Source organism: Eublepharis macularius, chromosome 1 (genome assembly GCF_028583425.1).
Source record: "Eublepharis macularius isolate TG4126 chromosome 1, MPM_Emac_v1.0, whole genome shotgun sequence".
In the NCBI taxonomy this organism is placed as follows: Eukaryota; Metazoa; Chordata; class Lepidosauria; order Squamata; family Eublepharidae; genus Eublepharis; species Eublepharis macularius.
This window is the reverse complement of record NC_072790.1, coordinates 82984334-82997251: the sequence shown is the minus strand read 5'-3', so window position 1 is coordinate 82997251 and position 12918 is coordinate 82984334. Positions and strand designations below refer to the sequence as shown.

General features: G+C 41.9%; 1 protein-coding gene across 3 annotated transcripts in view; it reads right to left on the bottom strand.

The window, feature by feature from the left end:
* ANKRD6 (ankyrin repeat domain 6) overlaps positions 1 to 12918 on the bottom strand; it is a 130479-nt gene that overhangs the window by 22456 nt on the left and 95105 nt on the right. The window lies entirely within an intron of this gene.

Sequence of the window (12918 nt, the reverse complement as noted above, 5' to 3'; positions counted from 1 at the left end):
GGGTGCGTGCTCTGTATAAATATGGCTATCAGATCCATAGCAGTTTTAGCCTCTGCAGACTGTTTATATAGTGAATGTAAATTGAGTGACTCGACAGCCAGCTTGCCCACAGCAAAGTGGTTGTGTAACAGTTTGAAATGCACCCACTGCAAAGCCCAAGGATCTTGAAGAAGCAGGGAATGAACTTTAATTTGCACAGAGTCAGGAATTCTGTAAGCAGCATCTTATTTAAGATTATTTTCTTATTATCATAAAAATTACCTTCCCTTTTGGGATAGGGTGGGACAAATTATAAAATAATAAATACTAAGGTGGGTTACATGGTGGTACAATAAACAAGGCTGAATTGCAAAACAGGCCACATCCATAATTAGCTAAGAACATATTTAGAAAAGGGACTTCCCAGATGCATTCCGAGTTGCTATTATGGGCCAATTTTCTGCCATGCCTCCCCAGCCATGCTTTTATGCATGTGTACTATATGAACGATTCAACCATATTTGGATTTCTAGATATGGTAGATGTTTTATAAGGTTTACTTTTGGGGAGCACTTTATTTTGTCTGCTTTGGTTTGGAAATTATATTTGCTTTTAGATTCTTTTTTGCATTCATCTTTCTTTTTGTTACATTGCTATTTATTATTGGAAGAAGGGAAACATTTCAGGAAAAGAACAATGTCAGACAAGCCAATATGGGCATATGACCTGCACATCGGGCAGAAAACAAGCAAGAAGATTGCCTTTGCCTTCACTCGGATAAATGAAAGCAAGGGACAGGAGTTCTGTTCATGAAGGTTGTAACTACATGATACATCTGACATGTGCCAAGTCACGAGTCTGTGACAGGACACAGTCAAACATACATTGGGGGAATTCACCTTAAAAAGCACTTGTGTCAGTCTCTGGCAGTTAGGTCCCTCAAGCCCTCCACAGTTAACATGCAGGTGTTCCAGTTGAAGTAGCTTTATTGAGATCCATACAGTACAGGTATTCACCCAAAGGTGGCAATTGGCAGAAGTGACAATTCAAACAAAGGCATAACTAATTATAGGAAAACTTCCCACCCTCTGTGGTCCGTTGATATTTTGGCACAAAACCCCAAAATGTTTGCATGGGAACAATTAGTTTAGACTACATGAAGTACAAAGCAAAATATCCCCATCTCTGGGGAAAGATACAATGTGTGCTGCTAGCAGCTCTCCTCCAAGGACACTTACTGGAAGAAGTGAAAGTACATATTTTCAACAGATAACAGAGAGGCCCACTGGCCCTCCTGCAATAAATGTTAGCAGTTAAGACACTTTCAGATGATCTGAGATCTCAGGCACAGCATTGACTAGTACAAAATGCAGAATACAATCATGGCAGGTATGCTGGGATACATGACATACTGCCCACCCACCCCAAAAATTCACCCCCCTCTTATATCGGGCCAGGTTTGTCAGGGTACAGCTAATGAATTTTTTTATATGTCTTTGAGCATTCATGTTAGAGCTTTCAATCCACTCCCTGTGACTTTCAGCGAAATATTTCCAACGAACCAGATAAAAGTTTTCCATGTTTTATTTTAGAGTCTAGGAAGTCCTCTTTCATGATGCACTTGTCCATCCATGAGGATGGGGCGGGGAGCTCCACGCACGGATGCCATTTATCGGGGGGGGGAGCATTTTTCAGGAGGCTGAAGTGGAATACTGGGTGGATTTTTTTAAAAGTTCTTTGGTAATTCCACCTCTGCAGTTACTTCATTTATTACTTTCTTTACTGGGAAGGGTCCTAAAAATTTCCATCCAAGTTTTTTACTGGGTTGCTCTCCCCACAAGTGTTTGGTGGAGATGTACACATAATCTCCTGCTTGCAGCTTCCATTGGACAGATCGTTTTGTCAGCAAACTTTTTATAATCCTCTTTGGCTTTTTCCAAAGTCTTTTTTATGACCTCCCATTGGGTAGTTAAGTTAGTCCACCACTCCCCCAGATCTCCTGGTTACTGAGATTTTGGGGTCTGAGTAAAAAGCATTGTTGTTCCCTCGTAGACTTGTGCTACCATAAATGGCAAGGCACCTGTGGAACTGTGTATGGAGTTGTTATAAGCATCTTCGGCAAAAGCCAAGAAATCAGTCCAATTATCCTGTTGATAACTGATGTAGCATCTTAGGAACTGTTCTAACACCTGGTTTGTTCTTTCCGTTAGCCCATCAGTCTTGGGATGATTGGCGGAGCTACGTCCTTCTTCAATCCCTGCTACTTTGAGTAGCTCCTGCCAGACGTTGGCAACAAACTGGACTCCCCTGTTGGAGATCATCTTATTTGGAAAAGAGTGCAGCCTGACCACATGTTGCACAAAGAGGGTGGCCAGTTTCTTTGCTGTGGGAATAGTAGCACAGGGAACAAAATGGGCTTGTTTAGAAAATAAATCAACCACCACTAGAATTACTGTTTTCCCCTTTGAGGGAGGTAGATCAGTGATAAAGTCCATTGAGACCACAGTCCATGGTCTAGGGGGTGGTTTCTAGTGGTTCTAACAATTCGGGAGGGGGGGTGTTTCTGTAGGAAAATATAGCAGAGATTGTGCAAAGATTGTGCATTGGAAGTAATGAGAATAGATTCACACACATACTCCAGTGTAGCTCTGTAAAATTACTTTACTAAAGGATAAAAATTAGGGTTACATTTGGAGAAAATAATAAATTGCTAAGCTGACTACATCTTGCTAGATAAGTGACTTAGAGTAGAGACAAGAAGAAGTGAAGAAGTGGAAGTGGTGGAAGAAGAAGTGAACAAAGAGCAATAAAACTTCAGTATATAGCATCAATTAATTGCCCCCAATAAACAAACTGCCCAATAGAAAATCCTAATCCTACTTCATTATGCTTAGTGACTCCCCTTACTACGGCGGGAATCTTATTCGAAGCTCTAATGGTTACATTCAAAGTATGTTTACTAATTAAGTAGGTAACACAAACAGTTTAACTCTTTCATGACTGAAATGAAAACACTTGCCAAATTCCCACAGTTTCCCTCCTCTGGGTTTCCCCATGATACACACTTGACAAGAAGATACATACTGAGAGACATCCTTTCTCATATTTGGCCACCAAAATTGTCTTTGCACTAGATGCAATGTTTTTAAGTATCCAAAATGACCAGTCAATTTGGAATCATGACATTGTTTCAACACTTCCCCTCTTAAACTGGCTGGAATGTACAATTTATCGTTTCTGTACCAGTTACTATTTTCCCCTTCGTTCAGTTCAGTTTTTGGTACAGCTTCCTCCTCTTTTTCCACCTCGGTTTTAACTCTTTCCTCCCAGTCTGGGAGGTCATGCTTTACATTTGCTTTTATGGTTTGACTACGGGTAACCACAGCCCCTCCCAATTGGGTTGGTGAGAACATTGTGTCTATCACCTCCTCCTTTTGGCTTTCATGCTGATGCATGCGCGAAAATGTGTCTGCCAGGAAGTTAGATTTGTCAAGGAGGTACTTCAGAGTGAAATTGAACTTGGAGAAGAATTCCGCCCACCACAAGTGTTTGGCACCTAATTTGCGGGGGGTATGTAGGGCTTCTAGGTTCTTATGATCAGTCCATACTTCGAACAGTACCCTAGCCGCCTCTAACCAGTGTCTCCAAGTAGTTAGAGCTAATTTAATAGCTGAAGCTTCTTTATCCCAAATTGCCCAATGGCATTCAGTCTCAGAGAATTTTTTTGACACATAAGCACAGGGGGGCAATTTCCCCTCATCATCTACTTGCAAGAGTATACCTCTCATTGCAAGAGTATACCTCCCATTGCAACATTGCTAGTGTCTACTTGCACAATAAATTTACAATTCTCGTCCGGGTGCTGCAGGACCGGCTCTGAAGTGAACAGTGTTTTAAATGGTCAAATGCCTCCCGGCACTCTTTAGTCCAGTTTAACTTAGCACTGGGTTTCGTTCCTTGAGGCCCCTTCCCTTTTGTTTTCAACAGATCAGTTAAGAGTAAGACGATTTGAGTAAAGTTCTTTATGAATGGTCTGTAAAAGTTAGCGAAACCCAGGAAAGATTGTAATTGCCTTCTAGTTTTAGGGGGGTCCCACCCCATCACGGCTTGTATTTTTGCCAGATCCATCTTTAGACCTTGCCCAGACACACGGTAGCCCAAGAAGTCCAACTCGTCCTTGTGAAAATAACATTTAGACAGTTTTACTGGTGATTATCATTTAGTCTTGACCACTTCCCCGACCAATGTCACATGTGACTCGTAATCTCTTGAATAAATCAACACATCATCAAGATAACCACCACACCTTTGTACAGGTATTTATGCAAAACTTCATTAATTAAATTCATAAAAACCCCTGGAGCCCCTTGTAATCCAAAAGGCATTACTCTGTATTCAAATTGTCCCAATGGGGTGTTGAAAGCAGTTTTCCATTCATCCCCCTCCCTTATTTGTACTCAGAAGTACGCATCTTTTAAGTCCAGTTTAGAAAAAATCTTCCACTGAGCCACAACGCTCAGTAAATCCTTAATGAGAGAGGGGGGGTAGGCGTTAGGCATTGAAACAGCATTTATTCCTCTATAATCAGTACAAAGTCTTAGTCCTCCATCTTTTTTCTTGCGAAATAACACCAGTGCAGCATGGGGAGAGCTGGTGGAGCAGATGAATCCTCGTGCCAAGTTTTTGGCAATGAAGTCCCTTAGCTCCTCCTGTTCCTCCCGGCTCATAGAATACAATTTCCCTTTTGACAGCTTCTGTCCTGGGATGAGTTCAATGGCACAATCAATAGCTCTGTGGGGTGGAAGCTCATTAGCTTCTTTTCCCCCAAACACTTGTCTTAAGTCCAGGTATTCGGGAGGAATTTGCTTTACTTGTTCTTGAGTCAGTAACACAGCTTCTAAGGGGGAGGGGGATGCTCTCCTCCAAAGACACTTGCTGGAAGAAGTGAAAGTACGTATTTTCAACAGATAACAGAGAGGCCCACTGGCCCTCTTGCAATTAATATTAGCAGTTAAGACACTCTCAGATGATCTGAGATCTCAGGCACAAAATACAGCATAGAATTCTGGCAAATAGCACTGACCAGTACAAAATGCAGAATACAATCATGGCAGGTATGCTGGCATACATGACAACTTGCTTGCTCAGTACTGCGAGGTAGTACCGTGAGGGAGAAGAAGGAACTTTCAATTTCCCTCCCCTGCTTATACCAGCAGAAAGGGCAGCTTTTTGCCTCTTTGCTCTGGCACTACATATCCTTCCTAGGGCACATGGAGCCAGAGAAAAGAGGCAAAAAGCACCCCACCCCCCACCCACGCAATTGCCTTTCCAATGGCGAATGCAGGACAGGTAGGAAAAAAGAAGCTTCTTCCTCACAGCACTCCCTTGCTGCACTAAGCAAACAAGCAGATTTTAAGGTGAGTTCCACCAGTCTATGTCAGTTGGAGTCCAGGCAATCACATGTCAGGTGTATCACAGAGCTTGGCCCTAAGAAACAGATGAGACACAGTAGGGTTCAAACATACAGTGACTGGAAGTCTGAAAAACAGCTTTTCTCCACCATGAACAACCTACTAATCATCAATTGTTACTAGATAATGTGTGATTTTAATAAAACTGAATTGAGTACCCAGTTTCCTGGGGGTAAAGTGTAGATGACTGGGGAAGGCAATGGCAAACCACCCTGTAAAAAGTCTGCCAAGAAGACGTCATGATGTGACGTCCCACCATGGGTCAGTAATGACTTGGTGCTTGAACAGGGGACTACGTTTACCTTTTTACATTTCTGTATTAAATACAACTCTTTAGGCTCAAACAGTAATGTGATGTAATTGGATAGGAAAAAGAAGCTTGTTGGCAGAGTAATGTCTTATTTGTGATATATCAAAGGACTCTTCGTTCCAGTTAAGAATTCTTGCCAGTTACTAAAATAGCCTGCAAAGGCTATATTTGAAAACAGAGCTGCTGTAGCAGAGGGTCAAACCACACGAGACAAAATACACTTGAATTACAGTCGAATTACTCAAATACACTTGAATGACCCATGTAATTCGAGTGTATTTTGTCTAGTGTGGCGAGACTCACAGTGGTTAAGGGGTTCAGCTGCGAATCAGCACTCTACTGGTTTGAATCCCACTACTGCCATGAGCTTAATTGGTGGCCTTGGGTAAGCCACTCCTCTCAGCCCCAGCTCCCCAGCTGTATTGTGGAGATAATAATAACACTAAATTGTTCGCCATTCTGGGTGAGGCACTAATCTGTCTAGAAGAGCGGTATATAAGTGCAGTTATTATTATATAGTTTTTAAAATTTAATTTTTTTATTCCTCCAATACATTTATAGGTCTTTTCACATGTTTCTGTCATCACCACAGATTGCAGGCCCAAGTTCCAGGAGAGAATTTACAGCTCTATATCTGACAATATCTTTTTGCTGCATCTAACACAGAAATCATATTCATTCAGATAATATGATATGCACACATGTACTACAGAGCAGAATAGCCATCAATCTGTTGTAGGAAAACTACCTTTTTGAAACTGCTAAGTTATAAAAGATGGTACAAATCAAAACCACATGGAAGGGCATTTATCACTGAGATATATGGTGCAAAAATAATTCCTATTATTTCCTGCAGTTCAGATCCAAAGCATCTTAAATAACAGGGCTCAAGTGCCTGCTCTTGAAAAAAAAAGATTAATTTGTAACAAAAGACCCACTTAATAGATTTTGTTGTAACAGTATTTGAACAAGATTAGACTGACAGCAACCAGAAAACATAATGTAGTTCATTAAAGGACATTAAACTTGCTGGCATTTGAAAAAGGCAAAATCTGCTCTGTGATATCTTCCTTTCCTAATAAAGTGAATCTCAGATCACAAAGCAGAAAGATATATTTCCAATGTAAATTTTTTTTTTAAAAAGATTGAAATCCAACACAAACACAGAAAGCTCTGTAAAACAACTATCTGAGTTACATCTGCTATTGCAGCAAAGCATTCTTCCTCCACACACACACACACACACACACACACACACACACACACACACACACACACACACACAGAGAGAGAGAGAGAGAGAGAGAGAGAGAGAGAGCAGCTCAGTTGTGTATATTCCAGTGTGTATACAACTATTTTTTTATTTTTTTATAATATTTTTTATTTTTAATTACTAACATCCAGACTACAACCAAACTACAAACAGAAAAGGGGAAAAAGGAAACAAGGGGAAAGGTAAAAAACAACATAAGAACATAAACTACAACTACAAGTATTGAATTCCCTTCATAACACAATTCTTTAAAGTTAAACTTTCTCATATGCTATTAGATTGGCAGATCTTATAAAATACAAACTACAGTCAGGATCAGGTCTTCCTCCCCCCCCCCCCCTGCGTCTCGGTCTCAATTCTCTCTGAACAGCTACACTAGCTGCGCTCACTCCCTCCTCTCCACTCCCCCCTCCAGATTCTGAATCTTCTTCTTGCTGGAACTCTTGATGATTAAACACAAAATCCCTCAGCTGTACTTCCGATGTTATCTTGTAGGCTTGGTCTTTATATCTAAACCAGATGCCTTCCGGAAATAACCATTTATATTTTATGTCACGCTTTCTCTTTTGTATTTGAATCTTCTTTTCCGAGCTAAAAATGGAACGTCCTTCAGTATCTTAACCTTGTTGCCCAGAAAGTCCAAGTCCACATTAATCGAATTGTATAAGATGGTGTCCCGAGTCTTCTTAGATGAAAAATCAATAATAATCTCGCGAGGCAGCTGACGCTTCGTTGCATATTTTGAAGACGTCCGACGGACTTCCAGAATATCGCTTTTTACCTCTTCTTTAGTTGCCTTTGCGAATGACGCCAAAAGTTTCAACACCAAATCCTTTAAATTTTCACTTTCCCCCTCCTTCACATTCTGTAAACGCAATACTGTCTGAGCACGATCCACTTGTAGTCCTATCAATTGATTCTCCAGAAGCTTTACCTCTTTATTTGTAGCTCCCATGAGTGTTGCATTTTCCCGGGCAGATTTCTCTGCTTCGAGCGCTACATCTTTAATGGTTTTCACTTCATTTTCAACTGAGCCAACCCTTTGTCCGATTTCATTTAGCTTGTCAACAAAGGGCTTCATAGCTTCAACGACTGACCGTTTAACCACCTCTTCTAGAGTCTCTCCCTTCCCCAGCAACGCAACCGAAACTGATTTGCCCACCGCGGGGCTCTGCTTTTTCGTCGCCATCTTAGGGGAGGGGGGGGAGTCCGCCAACTAGGTTCCAAAACTCAATGAAGGGGAAGATTTCCGAACCTTCTTTAGCTTCATCTCCCACCAATCCTTCGCATATGCTTAGAATAACAGAAGGGATCCGCTTACTTACAGGCTTTCACCTTAAATCTGCTTGTTGCCGTTCTCCATGGCCCGGTGGACAGAGAGGGAACAAGCCCACGGGAAGCACATAAAACTAATCAAAGAATTTACAAAATTGTATTCAAAGTGCAAGTGCTATAAATAGTGGTAATTCATACATATATCAATTTCATTCACATTATCTCATTCCATATCCATAACAAACTGTACAGGGAAAACCTTCACAATTGTACATCCAACAATCGGGCATAAACACAAACAGAGTCTATTGTAGATTCCAATGCAAAATCTTGTGTCGAACAAGCAAATTCCTGGAACCTCCCAGATGAAAAGGGAGCATCACCGTTTGAAATGAGGAACAAACTCTCAAACCACGCCCAATCTGGGGCTGGCTAAACGCTGCAGATTTCGTAGCACCTTCATCAGGAGCGTGTTGTTCGCTATAATACAAAATACAAAAATCCTTTCGTATCCAATGTACAGCCATTCATACCCCCAATTAACAATAAATTAAAATTTTACCTTCATTATGGGAGGAACAAGCTTAATCCAATGTTAATTCATCATCAATATTTGAAGCCCGGAGCACAATGGCTAAGTTTACTTGCTTGTGCACTGAAAACGCTGAGCGTTTCCCTGTTTCTGTCTTTGCTGGCTAATGATCAATCAAACTCTTAAAGGGATCTTCCTCATTATCTCTCTCAAACTGCAGCAAACCCTTTTACATCTATCTCTATTAGGAGCTTCGAGTCAAACAACTTCAAAGAAAACAACTAAGGGAGAGGTCATGATTAAGTCCCCGTGGCTGGACTGTATCCAATCTGTGAATCCAAGTTGCCTCCCTACATAAGAGTGCTGTTTGAGCATTGTCATGACTGTGCTTGTATAAAACTTCCAGGATAAAAACCTTAATAGCATTCTCCTTATGTTGTTTAGCAGTAAAATGCTGTGTCAAGGGCGCTTCCTGAACACAATTCCAGATACAGGATATGTGTTCTAGGATACGCACCTTGATAGGTCTCATAGGACATCCTATGTACACAAGTGGGCAGGGGCATTCGATAGCATAAACCACTGCAGCACTCTGGCAAGTGGCAAAATGAGTGAAGCATAATCTCTGTCCATTGAGTGTTACTTCCTTGCCTTCCCAGAGGACAGAACACATCTGGCAATGGCCACATCTAAAATTACCCTGTGGCAACTCCGATGCGGAAACTCTAGACCGTATATCAGCATGGATTAGGTTATCCTTCAGACTCCTAGTTCTACGGAAACCTACCCGTGGTCTCAACTCACACCCTGCAATGCTCTCAATCAGTCGCCAGTGATTGTGCACAATCTTCTTAATGTTGTTGGACAAGGGTGTGTAATCAATCGCCCAACAGATTCTGTTCTCAGGATCCTGTGTTCTAGTGGCGAAAAGAGACTCCCTACTCACAGAAGCAGCCCTGGTCATGGCTGATCTAACTACTTCTCTAGGGTAATTTCTCTTAATAAAACTGTCGCACAAAATTTCACTATCCCTGTCATAATCCAGGGGAGAAGATGAATTGCGCTTAATGCGCAAAAGTTGTCCGTAAGGTATATTCTCACGTAAGTGACGGGGATGAAAGGAACCGAACTCCAGGTATGAGTTCCGGTCCGTCTCTTTTTTGTAGCTTCTAACTCTGATAGTATTATCACTATTTCTATATGTGATAATGTCCAAAAATGAAATTTCCTGGTTATTATATTGCCACGTGAACTTAACATGATTGTCTCTCTGGTTCAGCCATTGGCAGAAATCCTCTGCTGGTTCAGGACCCTCATACAGAAAATAAAGGTCATCAATGTACCGAGAATATCTTATAATGTTTGCCCTGAAGGGATTCAGAGGGTTCAGAATATGTTTTTGTTCCCACTCACTCATGAATAAATTGGCTATGCTGGGTGCCGCCGCGCATCCCATAGCAACGCCCCGTAACTGAAAGTAATAAGAATCATTAAAGAAAAAATAATTCTTCTCTAGGACCAAGTCCAATAACTGTAACAGGAAATGGACCGGTAGGTGACTGTCATGTCTAGTGGTTAAAGCCTCCTTCACTACCATTCTGGCGCTCTCATGTGGAATGATGGTATAAAGGGAGTTCACGTCCGTCGTGAGAAATACTGTGTCGTCCCCCATCTTTACCTCTTCTATCTATCTGATGAAATCACGACTATCGTGAATCAAGGGACCTATTCCTGCAACTGCCCCCTGAAGCTGGGAGTCCAACAGGATGGCCAGCGGTTCCAAGACGGAGCCGCAGCCTGACACAATGGGACGGCCTGGGGGAGGGGAAATCTGTTTGTGTATCTTTGGCAACACGTAAAACAGGGGGATCCGCGGTGACCTGGCTTGCAGTGCTTGATGCAGCTGATTTCACCTAACTCCCTTGCTTCATCTACAACAATTTGAATAAGTTCCCTGATGTGATTCGTTGGGTCCTGTGCAACTCTGGAGTAACTGCAAGGATCCCCCAGTTGCCTCATCACTTCCGTGATGTACATCTCTCGGTCCATGACAACTACTCCCCCACCCTTGTCTGCCGGCTTAATGATTATAGTCCTGTTGTTCTTAAGGGACATTAAAGCTGTTCTTTGTGCAGATGTCAAATTATGCCAGACCCTAGTGGGTTTACTCTCAAGTGCAGCAATGTCTTTCATGACCATGTATTCAAAGGTCTCAATCCTGTGGTCAGATACGGGGGGCATGAAATTGGATCCCTGTCTCAACCATTTAGGCAATTGAAAAGTCAGAGCAACGTGAATCAGACTCACTGAGAAAAATTCTCAACTTAATTAGACGAATGAGTCTAAATAAATCTAATCTAGTTTGAAAAGAAAAAATGGGGGTGGGTACAAAACCCAAGCCTTTATTAAGAACAGACAGTTCTGCCTCACTCAAAACATGCGAGGATAAATTAAACACTAAGTTCTCTGCCTGGACTTGTGGTAGGTCTTTCTCCTGCCTCTGTCTAAAAAAGGCTGTCTAGGGTTGGGATATACAGTTCTACTACGTAAGTTATGACCGCTGGTCCCTTCATCTCCTGAACTATCTGATAAACCTGAAGTCTCCAGGTCAGAGAAGGATCTAATTGGAGACGCCCAACTAACCTTACGTTGAGTATCCTTATTAGCTTGGGATGTGTCCCACCAACTGTACACTCTGTTGTTAGCATAATCCAGAGTATCTCTCTTATATTTTTTAATTTTGATGTCCTTAGTGCGACTCTCAAAAGCCTGTACCTCCTTCTCAATCTCCTTGAGGCGTGTCTCAAACTCTGTCAAGGGGGTCTGAGCTTTGATAGACTCAGTAACCTTCTCCACTTCCTTAACCGATTCTGCACTCTCTCTCTTGCATCTCCTAATCACCAGCAACATCAGGTCCAGGCTGCACTTGTTTAACACTGCAGCCCAATCTGATTTGAACTCTTCATCACTAGCAAACATCCCAGGCAGTTTCTGAACCCTCAGTCCCCACGGAATGCGCTGTGTTGTGTAATAATCATATAGGGTGGCTGCATGTAAATCATATTTGACCTTTTTACATTTCAAAAAATTGAGCGAGTCCCAGTCATTTCCCGAAGTATCATTAGTAACATTCATAATTGATTTCATACCAGCAAGAATCTGTGCCTGATCTTCTGGTGTAAAAGCTAACACCTCTTTGTAAGAAGCCATGATAGAGTAACTGAAAAAAGCAGCTGGCTGCCCCCGTATGTATAGCGTACAACACACTCCTGATGAAGGTGCTACGAAATCTGCAGCGTTTAGCCGGCCCCAGATTGGGCGTGGTTTGAGAGTTTGTTCCTCATTTCAAACAGTGATGCTCCCTTTTCATCTGGAAGGTTCCAGGAATTTGCTTGTTCGACACAAGATTTTGCATTGGAATCTACAATAGACTCTGTTTGTGTTTATGCCCGATTGTTGGATGTACAATTGTGAAGGTTTTCCCTGTACAGTTTGTTATGGATATGAAATGAGATAATGTGAATGAAATTGATATATGTATGAATTACCACTATTTATAGCACTTGCACTTTGAATACAATTTTGTAAATTCTTTGATTAGTTTTATGTGTGCTTCCCGTGGGCTTGTTCCCTCTCTGTCCACTTGTACATACGGGGGCAGCCAGCTGCTTTTTTCAGTTACTCTAATGTTCTCCCTGCCAATCAGAAAAGCAGCAAAGTCAGTGTAATGATTCCAAGTAAATGTGTGCATGTGTCTCTAAATGCTTGGTTTGAGCTAAGTGAAGAGTGGGGTGAGTGATGTGATTGGTTGATGACTGAGAGTGTGGGCGGAGTGAATACAGTTTAGACAGAGAGAGCAGAGAGAAAAGGTTTCAGTCAGAAGAAAGCAGGCTAGCTGTGTGCTGCCTGAGTATACTGAAGTATTTACGACAGAAATATGACCTGTGTGGAACCTGAACTGAGCATGTTTGTGAAAGGACACTCAGTCAGGGAAAGAGAGGCCAGCTGTGTGCTGCCTGAGCAGGTTTCATATTTCTGTGAATGAGAGTCAGAGGAAGAGGGGCTAGCTGTGTGCTGC